A 14,724-nucleotide genomic window follows, 5' to 3' on the forward strand; every position below is an offset into this window, starting at 1 on the left:
AGTCTTTACCTGATATTTATTACTAAATTCGGCTAAACCTCCCTCCAGTCCAAGAACATCACAGCGTACAAGACTGAAACACAGGAAATTATAAGACCTTGCCCTGATTAAACAGAAGGAACATGTAACAAATAGAACCACAGGTCAGCAATATGAAATATTTAAATGGGAAATGGAAATGGAAATGGGACAAATCAAGGATATTCCAGGAAAGGGAAAAAAACGAATCTATCGAAGGTGGGATTCCATGGATCAGTCGGAGCAAGTTTGAAACTGAATAAAGAAATATTTAGTGCTCGCTATAGTCATGTTAGTTGTAAGAGAATAGTTAATATGGAGATGGGGCTTCTAAGAGATGGAGGCAAGCCTGCAGTGGAGATAAGGGAATGAGAGAGACGCTAAATAATTATGCTTCTTGAGTTTTTCATTGTGGAGGCAGAGATTGGGATTGTAGGAACGGCCAGAAATTGCAGTATAAGAGTTGGCAGTGATCCCTATTCAAAGAGTAATGGTATTAAAGAAGCTACTCGAACTTAAAGTAGGCAAATCATTGGAACCAGCAGGATGACATCTGAGAATCTCAAAGGAAGCTAGGGGGTAATAATGGAGAGAGAGATTTTAACCCCTCTACTCAGCAGCAACTGGCCAATAGCAGGATTAAAATCCTTGCCCCTTTACGGCTGTTTTTGTCAAGGCCTTCCGCTGGAACGGCTGAGATGACAATCTGAATCTGGCAGGAGCCCCATTTGCAAATGCAAGTCAGTGTCCTCTGATATACATGTGCCATTTTAATTGACTACTGGACGGGACAATCATCGTGGAGCCTGTACTCAGTAAAAACCTTCCTGGTAAGTACCAGAATTAATTTGGTAGGGCTAGGATAAACAGCAGTGTGCCTCTGGGTGCCTCGAGAATAATGTAGTATGTTGGATCCACAGACTCCTCCTCCCCCTCATTCCTCGACTCCACATCCCCCTCAATCTGGGATCGGGTCAGCCTCTGGGCCACCCCACCATGATCCCCCCACCCCACGCCAGTCTCCCCATATTGCATTGACTCAGAGCATCTGGTGTCTCTTTGGCAGGTTTGCCAACTTTGTTTGAACATATCCCTGGAGGTGCTATCACTTGATCTCCTATCTCTAACTGTCCTGTCCCCACACTCCTACCAGTGGTCCCCCAATATCTCCATCCCCATGATGCCCCGCCCTCCCATGCCAATTGGAAAGCCAACAGATTCTCCATTAGCTGATTGGATGAATCTTGGCTTTCACACAATAGCCTTTTATTCCCCATCTCCAATATTTTAATAAAAGTCTTAAAAGAGACGATGATAAGCCAGAGAGTTTTAAACCAGTTTGTCTTGTTTCAGTGGTTGGTAAATTACCAAAGCAGATATTTCCTGCTCCCACCCCTCTCTGCTAGGGTTGCCAAATCTCTAGGTTTGTCCTAGAATTTCAATCACCACGAGCAAACCTGGGAGATACATCATGATGGGGATTAAAACAAATTGTTCTTTTCTCATTTTCTTTCAACATTTTCGTTTTTTGGTTTTTAAAATATTGGAAATGGGAAACATGCTTGATTGACCGGGCAGGGCAGTTGGATGTCATGTGATGAAATCTCCAGAAATATGTCCAAGTAGAGTTGGCAACCCTGACTTCTGCCTTAGCACTAGACAGGAGCAGAGCACTCAAGACTCATTGTTCCTACAGAGGCTCAGGAGTGATATGGTCCTGGCAGGGCCTAGTTCCAACAGAAAGCAGAGGAAGCACTTATCTGGATGAGTGCAGCTCCAACTATACTCAAGAAGCTCGATGCCTTCCAGGACAGAGCAGCTCCCTCGATTGGAACCCCATCCATCACCACCAGTGCACAGTGGCAGCAGTGTGTACCATCTACAAGATGCACTGCAGCAACTCACTAAAGCTCCGTCAACAGCACCTTCCTAATCCACAAGCTCTACCACCTCAAAGAACAGAGGCAGCAAACGCATGGGAACACCACCATTTCCAAGTTCCCTTCCAAATCACACACCATCCTGACTTGGAACTATATCGTCATTCCTTCACTGCCACAGGCTCAAAAACCTAGAACTCCCTCTCTAACAGCACTGTGGGTGTACCTACAGCACATGGACTGCAGCGGTTCAAGAAGGCAGCTCACCACCACCCTCTCAAGAGCAGTTAGAGATGGGTATAAATGGGTATAAAAAATTAAGTTTCAGCATGTGGAGCCTCTGAGATCAAAGTATGTTGGTGCTGATTGAAATTCAGAAGGTCCAAATTGCCTATCAACATGAAAGTGTACCTGAGGTTTCCACATCACTTCTGCCGAAATTCAAGGAAACTCCCAGTGTAAGTCCATCCCTAATGTTCGAGGGCCAAATTTGGAAAAATCCGAAGGGGATAAACTTCAAATAGAATTACATAGAATTTCCCAGTATAGAAACAGGCCATTTTGGCCAATTGGTCCAAGCCTCTGTTTATGCTCCTCATGAGCCTTGTCCCACCTTCCCTCATCTCACCCTATCAGCATATCTTTCTATTTCTTTCTCCCTCATGTACTTACCTCGCTTCCCTTAAATACATCAGTGTTATTCACCTCAACTACTTCTTTGTTAGCAAGTTCCACATTCTTACCACTTTGGGCAAAGAAGTTTCTCCTGAATTCCTCATTGGATTTATTGGTGGCTCTCTTATATTTGCAGCACTAGATTTGGACTCCCCAGACTCCAGCAAAAACAGTTTTCATTCTCATCCCTTTGTTCGATTCGCCAAATGACTACAAGCAGAAGCGACCACAATTACGATTAATTAAGTTGACAGCACTCAGCTGAGTGAAAGCTCCACCAAAGTCACTATTGAGATTGCTTCTGGTGTAAAACCATTAAACGGCACTGTTTTCTGATGACGTTTAATGGGATTATTTTTTAAATCTCCTATCAGTCTCATCATCATTTGACAGCAAAGCCACTGCTGTCACAAAGAAAAGTGTTTTAGTGTTTAAGTCAAAGATCAGAACCAAAATATACATCTTTCATTTCAAGATACAGCACTGAAACAGGCCCTTCGGCCCACCGAGTCTGTGCTGACCAACAGCCACGCACTTATACTAACCCTGCAGTAATCCCATATTCCCTACCACCTACCTACACTAGGGGCAATTTACAATGGCCAATTTACTTATCAACCTGCAAGTCTTTGGCTGTGGGAGAAAACCAGAGCACCCGGCGAAAACCCACGCGGTCACAGGGAGAACTTGCAAACTCCGCACAAGCAGTACCCAGAATTGAACCCAGGTCGCTGGAGCTGTGAGGCTGCGGTGCTAACCACTGCGCCATTGTGCCGCCAGCAACTGTTATGCCAGCAGACATATTCCATTTTGTCCTGTGCATTTTTGTCTCCACACCCTCCTATCTGTAAATTAGAATTATAGGCTAGTTTTAAGACCACCGCCCCTGCCCCCCCCCGACTGTGGGTGGGCTGGCGTAAAATTGAGTGGGAGGCATGGAGTGCCATTCCCATTGCCTTCCTGCCCTGCTGTAATTTTATGAGCGGTGGGGGAGGTGAGAAACGGCCTGTTCGCCCTAGGCCAATTAACCGCCACTTAAGGGCATTCTGCCGCTGTCGCTGGTATTATCAGTGGTGCACAGGCATTTCACCAGCCGAGGAGGCCGCTCAGTAAAACCCACTGGCCTCCTTGTGGGCTGGGGGTGGGGCCCTCCTGATCGGGCACCCTGTGCCCCACAGAGAGCACCCCCCCCCAATGGCACAGGCCTCATCCACTGGAGCACTTTCCCTCCCCCCGTCCCACTACCACACCGAGGCTCAGCTGATTGGCCGGCAGCTCTTGGAGGCAGGACCTCCTGCCTCAGAAGGGCAGACGCCCTGCCCGAGGCTAATTAAGGGCATGGGCCATGTGGCTTCCAGGGCAGGTGGAGGCAGGCTTACCCCCAACTTTTTGGCTGGTGTATGGGGGTCTCTGCCCTAATGTAAAATTCCGGCCATAGAATCACACAGCACAGGAGGAGACTATTTGGCCCATTGTGCCTTTGCTGGCCCTTTGGTAGAGTTAGCTAATTAATCCCATTCCCCTGTTCTTTCCCCATAGCCCTGCAAAATTTCCCCCTTTAAGTATTTATCCAATTCTCTTTTGAAAGTTACAATTGAATCTTTTTGATTGTTGCTGTTGATTCTGTTACAGTTTGGGCTATTTAAACCCAACAACACTTCTGTCTTTTTTTTGTAAGGAAAAGCTGGTTTCCTAAAGAAACCGTTAATCGTAATGGTTAAGAAACCATGGGATGTGCATGTCAGAATTTGCAACACTTGTTGTTCTCTAGTGAGGCCTCCACTGGCAGCGAGTATGAATAACAAGAAACTTTTGTCTTAAGGACTTGCATTTTTATAGCACCGCTCACAAGCTCAGGAGATCCCATAGCGCTCCAGAGCCAATGAAGCATTTTTTTAAAGGGCAGTCATTGTTGTAATGTAGGGAAACACAGCCGCCAATTTGTGCACAGCAATCTCCCACAAACGGCAATGCAACAATAACCAGATTATCTGTTTTAGAGATGTTGCTTGAGTGATAAAGATTAACCAGGACACTGGGAAGAACACCCCTGCTTTTCTTCAAATCGTGCAACGGGATCTTTTACATCCGCCTGAGAGGGCAGGCAAGGCCTTGGTTTAATGTCTCATTGAAAGGCGGAACCTCTGACAGTCGAGCACTCCCTCAGTGCTTCACAGGGAGTGTCAGCCTAAATTTTGTCCTCATCTCCCTTGAATGGGTCTTTAATCCACTCTATCTGGACTGTGTCATTTATAGCTACACATAGAAGGGACGGAGTGGTGTAGTGGTAATGACACTGGCTGTGTAATCCAGAGACCCAGGCCAATGCTCTGTGGATATCGGTTCGAATCCCACCCTGGCAGATGGTGAAATTTGAATTCAATTAATAAATCGGGAATTAAAAGCTAGTCTAATAGAAACCATTGTCGATTGTTGTAAAAAAAAAAGCCATTTGGTTCACTTATGTCCTTTAGGGAAGGAAATTTACTATCCTTACCTGGTCTGGCCTACATGTCACTCCAGACCCACAGCAATGTGGTTGACTCTTAAATGCCCTGTGAAATGGCCTGGCAAGGCACTCAGTTCAAGGGCAAATAGGGATGGGCTGTAAATGCTGGCCTAGCCAATGATGTCTGCATCCCATGAACAAAATAAAATAGTGATACCACTATTCATGGCCAGAATGGAAATGATTGGGTAATTCCCTGTTAATCGCACCTCAGAGATCGCCCTGCTGTAAGTGACTGGGGATGATTTTACAAAAATAACTTGTTTTATGTTACTATCCTCCACTCATTGCACTTTGCTGAAGAGATCACCCTGATTTTATTGGGAGACTTTGCTGCAGTTGCGGTCAAGAGTTCTGTTTGTTGTAGTTTGTAGAGACTCTTTTCAAATAGACTCTGTAGACTGTTTGCTGCAGTGCACTGTTTAAATAGACTGTTTGCTGTAGGTCCTGCCCCACCTCCAACTCATTGGCTACACAGTGGTGTCAATAGTCACTCTAGTCTTTAACAAGAGCCCAGGAACTCTTGGCAAGGTTTTTTGAGCATAGAATCAGCTTGCCTCTGAACCTCAACCCACATCCTGGGGTCAGAGTATCTGCATTGGGAAGACAATAAGGTATTACTTGGATTGTTTCAAAGCCAGATGTCTGTTATTATTTCCATTATTTAGTTGCTTAGATTATTTCAGCTTTCAAAGATCAGATTTTGAAATTATATAGTATTGTTTCCATAATAAAACTGACACTTTGCAATAGTGGACTGTAAAGTATGCGATTCACAACATCACATAAATTCACTCAATGTGGAGTGAATCTATCCTCAGTTTTGTTACTGTGCAGTGGCAATTGCAAACATTGCCAGAAACTCCTCCAGTTATTTGATCTTGACGAGCAAAATTCCCTGCAGATTTCAAGCTATCTGACCCCAGTACAATCCTAATGGAAGTACAGCATTCTAGTGATCAAAGCCCTTCCTATTCCCACCCATTGTAACAACTTCCAAACCACACATGATACTTTAAAACATAATGCTGATCCAAACATAATATTTTTTCAATGAGCCGTATTTGACTGTTCGCATTACTGTCCATTGCTTACTTCCTCAGTACAGTTTAGAAATCTAATCATTGGCATGTTAATGCTTTCTCGTTTCAAATAGATTATGAATATTTTCAACTTCTTCTCTGGATTGTGCATGTTCATTCAAGCACAATTGCAGGTGAATGAATATCTCCGATTTTACCACTCCTCCCCGCCCCCACTTAACCCCTCCCTCCCTCTCAGGGCGGGAATGGGTCAGGAGAGGGGGTTAGAAGTTGAGAATTCTTGCTCCTGGCTCCAATTCACCACATTCCCAACAGATGGCATCGATGAAGCTCCTGCTACAGGCAGATGGGGGCTTACTTAATATTCAGAAGGTTATGGTCTTATGACATCATCAGTGCTATGAGGTAATCTTAACTTAAATCTGTGGGATGGGAGAAGGTTGTTCGGAGGGAGTGGGGAGTCTGTGGCCTGGTAGCTGAACCATAGGAACATCGGAGCATGAGAACAGGTATAGGTCATTTAGCCGCTTGTACCTGTTCTGCCATTCAATGAGATCATGGCTGATCTGCGACCTAACTTCATATACTTGCCTTTGTCCCTTAATACCTTAATCCTTTTTGTTAACAAAAATCTATCAATCTCAGATTTAAAATTAACAACTGATCTAGCATCAATTGCCATTTGTGGAAGACAGTTCCAAACTTCTACCACGCTTTGTGTGTAGAAGTGTAGAACCACAGCGGGAGGAACTGGCTGGCAGTTCTGTTTGAATTCGTCGTGGGCCAACAGGAGCAGGAATGTGCTCCCCATCAATCAGATCCCGCTGGGAGTGCTTGGGCCTGATGGTGGAAGCTGCAACCATTCTCCGTCCCCTCCCACCACTCAATCGCTTCCACAGCCTTCCTCCCAACTGACTGCCCAGGGGCCTTCCCATAGCTCCCTGCTTGTGGGCTTCTGCTACCAAATTCCGAAGATCGACCAGGCCTCCACATCTCCAGACTATCTGGGTGTGCCATGTGTTTTGGGGCTCGTGCCCACTGTTCCTGACTGCTGCTTTTAAAATCAGGACCAATGATTCAGTGGGCTGATGTACAAATAGCACTTTTTTTGTGGTATTCCATAAGTATTCTGTATTCAGGGCCCAATTTCTTATTAAGATGGTTATAGGTTTAAGGCTGTGTTTGCTGACAATACAACCACTAGGGGGAGCAGTATTTGCACATGCACAAATGCAGCCTCATGCACTGAAACGTCAAGGACTGCGACATTTTTGGCAGCTGCCAGTAGTAAAGATGGCGCTGCTCAATTTTTCACAAAAAATTAAACTCAATCGCTGCAAAGCAGCGAAGCCTGGAGTGAATGGTCGACGACGGATGGGGGGGGGGGGGGGGTTGCGCTGCGGGTGGTTTGAGGTGGTGACTGGAGTGAGTGGCTGACAGGGATGAAGTGGCGAGCGGGAGCGAGTGGGCGATGGGGGTGGTGGGGTGGAGGGGGTTGAAGCGAGGAGTGAGTGGCTGAGGGAAGGCACACGATGACATTTTCACGCAAAAGCACAAATTAGCCCTGGCAAGAATGTAGGCTGCGCATGCACAGCACCTTACTGACAGCAACAGACGGTTCTGCGCATGTTGCCAGCTGGGAGTGCTCTGATGACGTCTGGGTGGTGGATACGTTGTCAGGAGTCACTTTGTAGATTTAATTCACATTTAGCTTTCCAGAGTCTAAAAGTGTTTCATGAGGTAAAGTCTCTCCATCTTTAAGACCCTGCTGTAAAAGGACCAGGAGATTTGGGTCTGTTCATAACCTTCTTTGATCCCAAGCCTTTCCTCAGAGTGCTTTGCCAACTTTGCCATTGCACTTGGCACACCTGTATCTGACGTCATGCAAGTCTCCTCATTTGGAGGAAGAAAATAATCTCTCTGAGGGTTGATTGTTCCAGGGCTTTTAACCAGTGTGTTCCATTACTGGCTATTTTCCATCTCAATTTTCTGTCTTCTTCATTTGCCCCAAGGTGCATCATTATTTTGAGATATCTCAACTGAGACACTTCTTCCACCTCATTCTGCCACCTTATTTAATCTAACGCGTTTCATGGGGATATCTGGATTGATGGAAGTAGAAATTGAACGCTATTGTTGCTTAACTGTTATTTCTTAATCACAGCAACCCCTCAACAGAGGAATTGATGATCCTCCTGAGCACTTTGCTTGCAAGGTGATCTCATATCAAATGAATCCTCTGCTCTAGTGCTACCATGTATTCACAATAGACCACAGTGAGCCTTGCGTTCTGGTTTCCTGCCCATTGCCACTATGCACATGACTAATCTGTTAGGTGTCAGGTCTTTTAATGAGTGATATGTGCCCATTGAATTTGAACATTTGGAAGCCATTACCAGTCCTTATGTTTCCAAAAGGCATTTGATAAGGTGCCACATCGAAGGTTATTGCGGAAAATAAAAGCTCATGGTATGGGGGTAACATATTGGCATGGATAGAAGATTGGCTAGCTAACAGGTAACAGAGAGTAGGCATAAATGGGTCATTTTCTGGTTGAGTGGTTGTGCCACAGGGATCTGTGCTGGGGCCTCAACTTTTTACAATTTACATAAATTACTTGGATGAAGGGACCGAAGGTATGGTTTCTAAATTTGGTGATGACACAAAGATAGGTAGGAAAGTTGTGAAGAGGACATAAGAAGGCTACAAAGGGATATAGATAGGTTAAGTGAGTGGGCAAAAATGTGGCAAATGGAATACAATGTGGGAAAATGTGAAATTGTCCATTTTGGCAGGAAGAATAAAAAGAAGCATATTATCTAAATGGTGAGAGATTGCAGAGCTCTGAGATGCAGAGGGATCTGGGTGTCCTAGTGCATGAATCACAAAAGGTTGGTAAGCATGTACAGCATGTAATTAGGAAAGCTAATAGAATGTTATCGTTTATTGCGAGGGGAGTCGAATACAAAAGTAGGGAGGTTATGCTTCATTTAGACAGGGCATTGTTGAGACCACATCTGGAGTGCTGTGTACAGCATTGGTCTCTTTATTTAAGGAAAAATGTAAATGTGTTGGAAGCAGTTCAGAGATGATTTACTAGACTAATACCTGGAATGGGCGGGTTGACTTATGAGGAGAGATTGGACAGGCTGGCTTGTATCCGCTCGAGTTTAGAATGGTAAGAGGTGACTTGATTGAAACATATAAGATCCTAAGGGGTCTTGACAGGGTGGATGTGGAAAGGATGTTTCCTCTTGTGGGAGAATCTAGAACTAGGGGTCACTGTTTAAAAATAAGGGGTCGCCCATTTAAGACAAAGATGAGGAGAAATTTTTTCTCTCAGAGGGTCGTGAGTCTTTGGAACTCTCTTCCTCAAAAGGTGGTGGAAGCAGAGTCTTTGAATGTTTTTAAGGCAGAGGTTGGTAGATTCTTGATAAGCAAGGGGGTGAAAGGTTAGCGAGGGTAGGCGGGAATGTGGAGTTGAGGTTACAATCTGATCAGCCATGATCTTGTTGAATGGCGGAGCAGGCTCGAGGGGCCGAGTGGCCTACTTCTGCTCCTAATTTGTATGTTCATATGTAAATGCGTACTACCTTATTGTTCTATATATTAAACATTCAAACATCATATACGTTTCTACTAAAATCTGAGGATAAATTTCACATCTGCCAGTCCTATTCAAAATATAGGTTTGATTCAATGGATGGAATTTTATATTGTGGCTAAAAAGTCGGGGGCGAGCCCGCCTCTGCCGGGCCTGGAAGCCACGCAGCAATTTTGCGTGGCCCAGGCCCTGAATTGCCCTCGGTCAGGACTTATGCCCCTCTGAGGCTGGCAGTCCCGCCTCCCGGAGCTGCTGGCCAATCAGAGGCTTAGCAGCTCTTCAGTCCCAGCAGCGCCACTGGTATTGGTGGCTACTGCTGGGACAGCACCCAGTCAGGACCAGTAACATCGGAGGAGGAGCTGGAAAAGATAAGTTTTTGGAGTGGTGGTGTTGTGAGGCGGGGGGGCGGGGCTGTGGGTGGGAGTTGGTCGATCGAGAGGATGGTGGAGGTGTTCCAGCCAGGGTGGCTTGTGTTGTTGGAGGGGGGGCCCTCCCTGGTGCACAGGATGCCTGATCAGGAAGGCCCCATCCCAGCCGCCAGGTATTACTGGGTGGCTTCCTCAGGTGCTTAAATGCCGTATGCCACTGGTTAAATACCAGCGGCGGTGGGAGGAGGCCCTTAAGTGGCAATTAATTGGCCACTTAAGGACCTCAATTGGCCTGGGGCGGGCAGGCTCTTTGCCACCTTCCCTGCCGCTGATAAAATAGCAGCAGGAGTGGGTAGGCAACTGAACGGCACCCTAGCCCCCACCTCCAGCCTGGTCCCGGCGGGGGGGAGGGGGTGTAGAATTCCGGCCAATGTATGGCAATGGTTGAAAATGTCTCTCTTTTCCAACACGTCTGTTTCTCCTCGTTTCTCCCTCATTATTTCTTACTTTTTGCTGAGCATTTTTCTCCCCTCTCCTTACTCTTCTGTTTTTGCCCCTCCCTTGTTTAGAAAGGATTAATTTGCATTCATATAGCACCTTGAATGGCCTCAGGACATCCAAAAGCAGTTCACAGCCAATGAAGTACTTTTCAGGTGTAGTCACTGTTGTAAAGCAGGAATACCTCAATAAAAATGTGCCCCGTATTCTCTGCAGTGCTCAAGCTGCTGCTTGGATACTCTTTGGCACAGGAAGGGAGCAGGCCACTGAATGACCTGTCAGAAAAGGTGGAAGTTCATGACAGGGCAGGTAGCAGGCCAAAGCAGCCTGTTCTAACAGGTATCAGGTAGCAGCAACAGGAAGTAGGCATGAGAGGCCTCCAGCAGGAGGCTGCATGATCTTAATTTCAGCAGGACCTGATCATGGGTACCTAGTCAGAAGAAACTATGATTGCCAACTCTAGTTGGATGCATTTTTTGAGGTTTCATCACGTGATCTCTTGTCACCAACCACCTACACTCACACCTCTGCCACTGATCACCTGACAAATCCATCCTCATGGTGCCCCTCCTTTCCATATCAATTGGAAGGTGAACAGACTCCACTTTAGCTGCTTGGATGAGCTTTGACTGTCACAAAACAGCCACTTTTCCCATCTCCAATATCTTTAGAAAAGTCATAGAGTCATACAGCACTGAAACAGGCTTTTCGGCCCACCGAGTCTGTGCTGACCATCAACCACCCATTTATACGAATCCTACATTAATCCCATTTTTCCCCTCTCACATCCCCACCTTCCCTCAATTCTCCTACCACCTACCTACACTACCTACAATATTTTACAATGACCAATTTACCTATCAGCCCGCAAGTCTTTGGCATGTGGGAGGAAACCAGAGTACTTGGAGGAAACCCACACCGTCACAGGGAGAACTTGCAAATTCCACACAGGCAGTACCCAGAATTGAATCCAGGTCGCTGGAGCTGTGAGGCTGCGGTGCTAACCACTGCACCACTGTGCCGCCCACAAGTGTTCAAAGAAAATTTAAGAAAAACATTTTTTTTAATGTCCCCATGATTTTTCTCCTGAGTTATTTGCAGGAGTGTCCTGGAGATTAACATTTCATCCCTGGAGACTTCAGGACAATCCTGGAAAGTTGGCAACCCGAGGATTAAATAAGGTAAACGGTGCTTCGTTGCGTCACTTCTATGTGATGTTATGGTGATGACTAAATAGTACTGGAGGCTCTGTCTCTCCAAACAGTGATGACAACTTACATTTATACAGTGCCTTTAACCTAGTAAAAGTCCCAAGACACTTCACAAGAGCGATTATCAGTCATAATTTGACACTGAGTCACATAAAAAGAAATTAGGGCAGGTAACCAAAAGCTTGGTCAAAGAGATGGTTTTAAGGATCATTTTAAAGAGGGAGAGAGTGGTAGAGAGGCAGAAAGGTTTCAGGAAGGAATTCTAGAACTTAGGGCCTGGGAAGCTGAGGGCATGTTTACCAATGGTGGAGTAATTAAAATTTGGGATGCGCAAGAGGCCGGAGTTGGAGGTTTGCAGAGATCTCAGAGGGTTGTATGGCTGGAGGCAATTACAGGGATAGGGAGGGGCGAGGCTATGGAGGGATTCGGAAACAAGGATGAGAATTCACTCATTCACATCAGAGGCTTTTCTTATTTGATTTATACAGCTTCTAACTATCCTCCAGGATTTCTAACCTGTTTGTTTCAGCCAAAGCTCTAGTAGCTTCCTCTTGAACTAAGCTCACTGTGCTGACTGATGTCCTGTTCCAGAAAAACCTCAGTCCAGTGTCAACTTCTAGTCATACTGATTACCCAACTATCCAAAAATGGAATCCTCCTGCCTCACTTGACAATGATCCCTGCTGCATTCAGATGCAGCAGTAAATGTAAACGATTATTGTCTTCAGCGTGCTGGTTCAGACAGCCCATCTGAACCTTAATTGACACCTTCCAACCCTAAATTCACCTGAAGAGTAGCCTGCATTACACCAAGGCCCTCATGGAGGCCTAGTCATAAATCCCAAAACATAACAAGAACTTACAAGACAGTTACATGAAAAATAGGTATTGACAAAAGAAAATAAAATTTCAACTTTGATGGAGTAACATGAGAGGTGAAGAACAGAACCAACATGGTATTAATCTAAAGAAATTCCTAAGACATATCACAAGACTGTAGGTTATAAATCTCAGCTTTAACTCCTAATGAAGTCCATATGGATTGGAGATGCTTTAGCAACCGTGGAATAGCCACGGTCTGAAAAATAACTGGTTTAACCATCTTGCCTCATGATTAATATCCACTATCGCAGGAAGATCCTTCACAAGGGAAATAATTCAGTCTTCACCTTCCGTGCAGGATCTTTTGCTTCTTAAATATTTGAAGAAAGGTATAAAGAAAAACTTGCATTTGTATAGGACCTCATCATGTCTTGCAGCAACACCGCAAAGCTGCTGAATTACATTGAATTGCTCTGGAAAGCAGTCACCACTGACATAATCATTGAATGGATTTTTTTAGGAAAAAATAAATGGGATAAATAATGGGATCAATGACATTGCACTACACAGTATGAAAAAAAAATGATTCACTACACCCTTCCAAAATCACAGAATAAAGAACAGAAAGAGTTGCATTTATGTAGTGCCTTTCATGACCTCAGGATAGTGAGAGCCTTTTTCCTCGGATGGTGATGGCAAACACGAGGGGACATAGCTTTAAGTTGAGGGGTGATAGATATAGGACAGATGTCAGAGGTAGTTTCTTTACACAGAGAGTAGTAGGGGCGTGGAACGCCCTGCCTGCAACAGTAGTAGACTCGCCAACTTTAAGGGCATTTAAGTGGTCATTGGATAGACATATGGATGAAAATGGAATAGTGTAGGTCAGATGGTTTCACAGGTCGGCGCAACATCGAGGGCTGAAGGGCCTGTACTGCGCTGTAATGTTCTATGTTCTATGTTCTATCTATGTCCCAAAATGCTTTACAGCCAATGAAATACTTCCTGAAGTGTAGTCACTTTTGCAATGTAGGAAATGCAGCAGCCAATTTGCAGATAATGAGCTCCCACAAACAACAATGTGATAATGATCAGATTGTCTGCTTTCGTGATGTTGGTTGAAGAATAAATATTGGCCAGGATACAGGGGAGAACTCCCCTAATCTTCTTTGAAACAGTGCCATGGGATCTTTTACGTCCACTTGAGATGACAGATGGGGCTTTGGTTTAATGTCCCATCTGAAAGACAGCACCTTTGACAGTGCAGCACTCCATCAGTACTACACTGGAGTCGAGTGGGAGATAGACTGGTATGAAAGGGAAGATAATAGTGGACCACCATTCAAAACACTTCAAACAAATAATACTACTACAGCAGTACATGGGAGTTGACGGCAATGGACTCATGAGACTAAGGCATTGGTAAAGGTAGGGTAAAGGTATTGCTACTGCATTGTTAATAGGAAAATCCCCCTCTCTAAAAAGTATACCGTCTTGGATACTGTTGGGGGTGCCTATCTGGGGAAAACAACAGCAGCAGCCAGAGCAGTGGCACCACGGCTGGCAATGTTGTTCAGCAGGGAGGGACAAAGTGCAGAAGAGCAATAGTTAAAGGGGACTCCATAGTCGGGGTACAGATAGGCGCTTCTGTGGACGTGAAAGAGATTCCAGGATGGTATGTTGCCTCCCTGGTGCCAGGATCAAGGATGTCTCTGAACGGACAGGGGGCATTCTGAAGGGGGAGGGTGAACAGCCAGAGGTTGTGGTACACATTGGTACTAACAATATAGGCAGGAAGAGTGACGAGGTCCAGCAGGGGGAGTTTAGGGAGTTAGGTAGCAAGTTAAAAGACAGGACCTCGAGGGTTGTAATCTCGGGATTACTCCCTGTGCCACGTGCCAGTGGGGCTAGAAATAGGAAGATAGTACAGCTAAACACGTGGCTGAACAGCTGGTGTAGAAGGGAGGGTTTCAGATATCTGGACCATTGGGCTCTCTTCAGGGACAGATGGGACCTGTACAAGAAGGACGGGTTGCATCGAAACTGGAGGGGCACAAATATCCTGGCTGCGAGGTTTGCTAGCGTCACTCGGGAGG

General features: G+C 45.4%; 1 protein-coding gene across 5 annotated transcripts in view; it reads right to left on the reverse strand.

Moving 5' to 3' along the window:
• LOC137369448 (paralemmin-1-like) overlaps positions 1 to 14,724 on the reverse strand; it is a 492,534-nt gene that overhangs the window by 302,547 nt on the left and 175,263 nt on the right. The gene's annotated exons all lie outside the window — the stretch shown is intronic.

The sequence above is a fragment of the Heterodontus francisci genome, chromosome 4 (assembly GCF_036365525.1).
Source record: "Heterodontus francisci isolate sHetFra1 chromosome 4, sHetFra1.hap1, whole genome shotgun sequence".
In the NCBI taxonomy this organism is placed as follows: Eukaryota; Metazoa; Chordata; class Chondrichthyes; order Heterodontiformes; family Heterodontidae; genus Heterodontus; species Heterodontus francisci.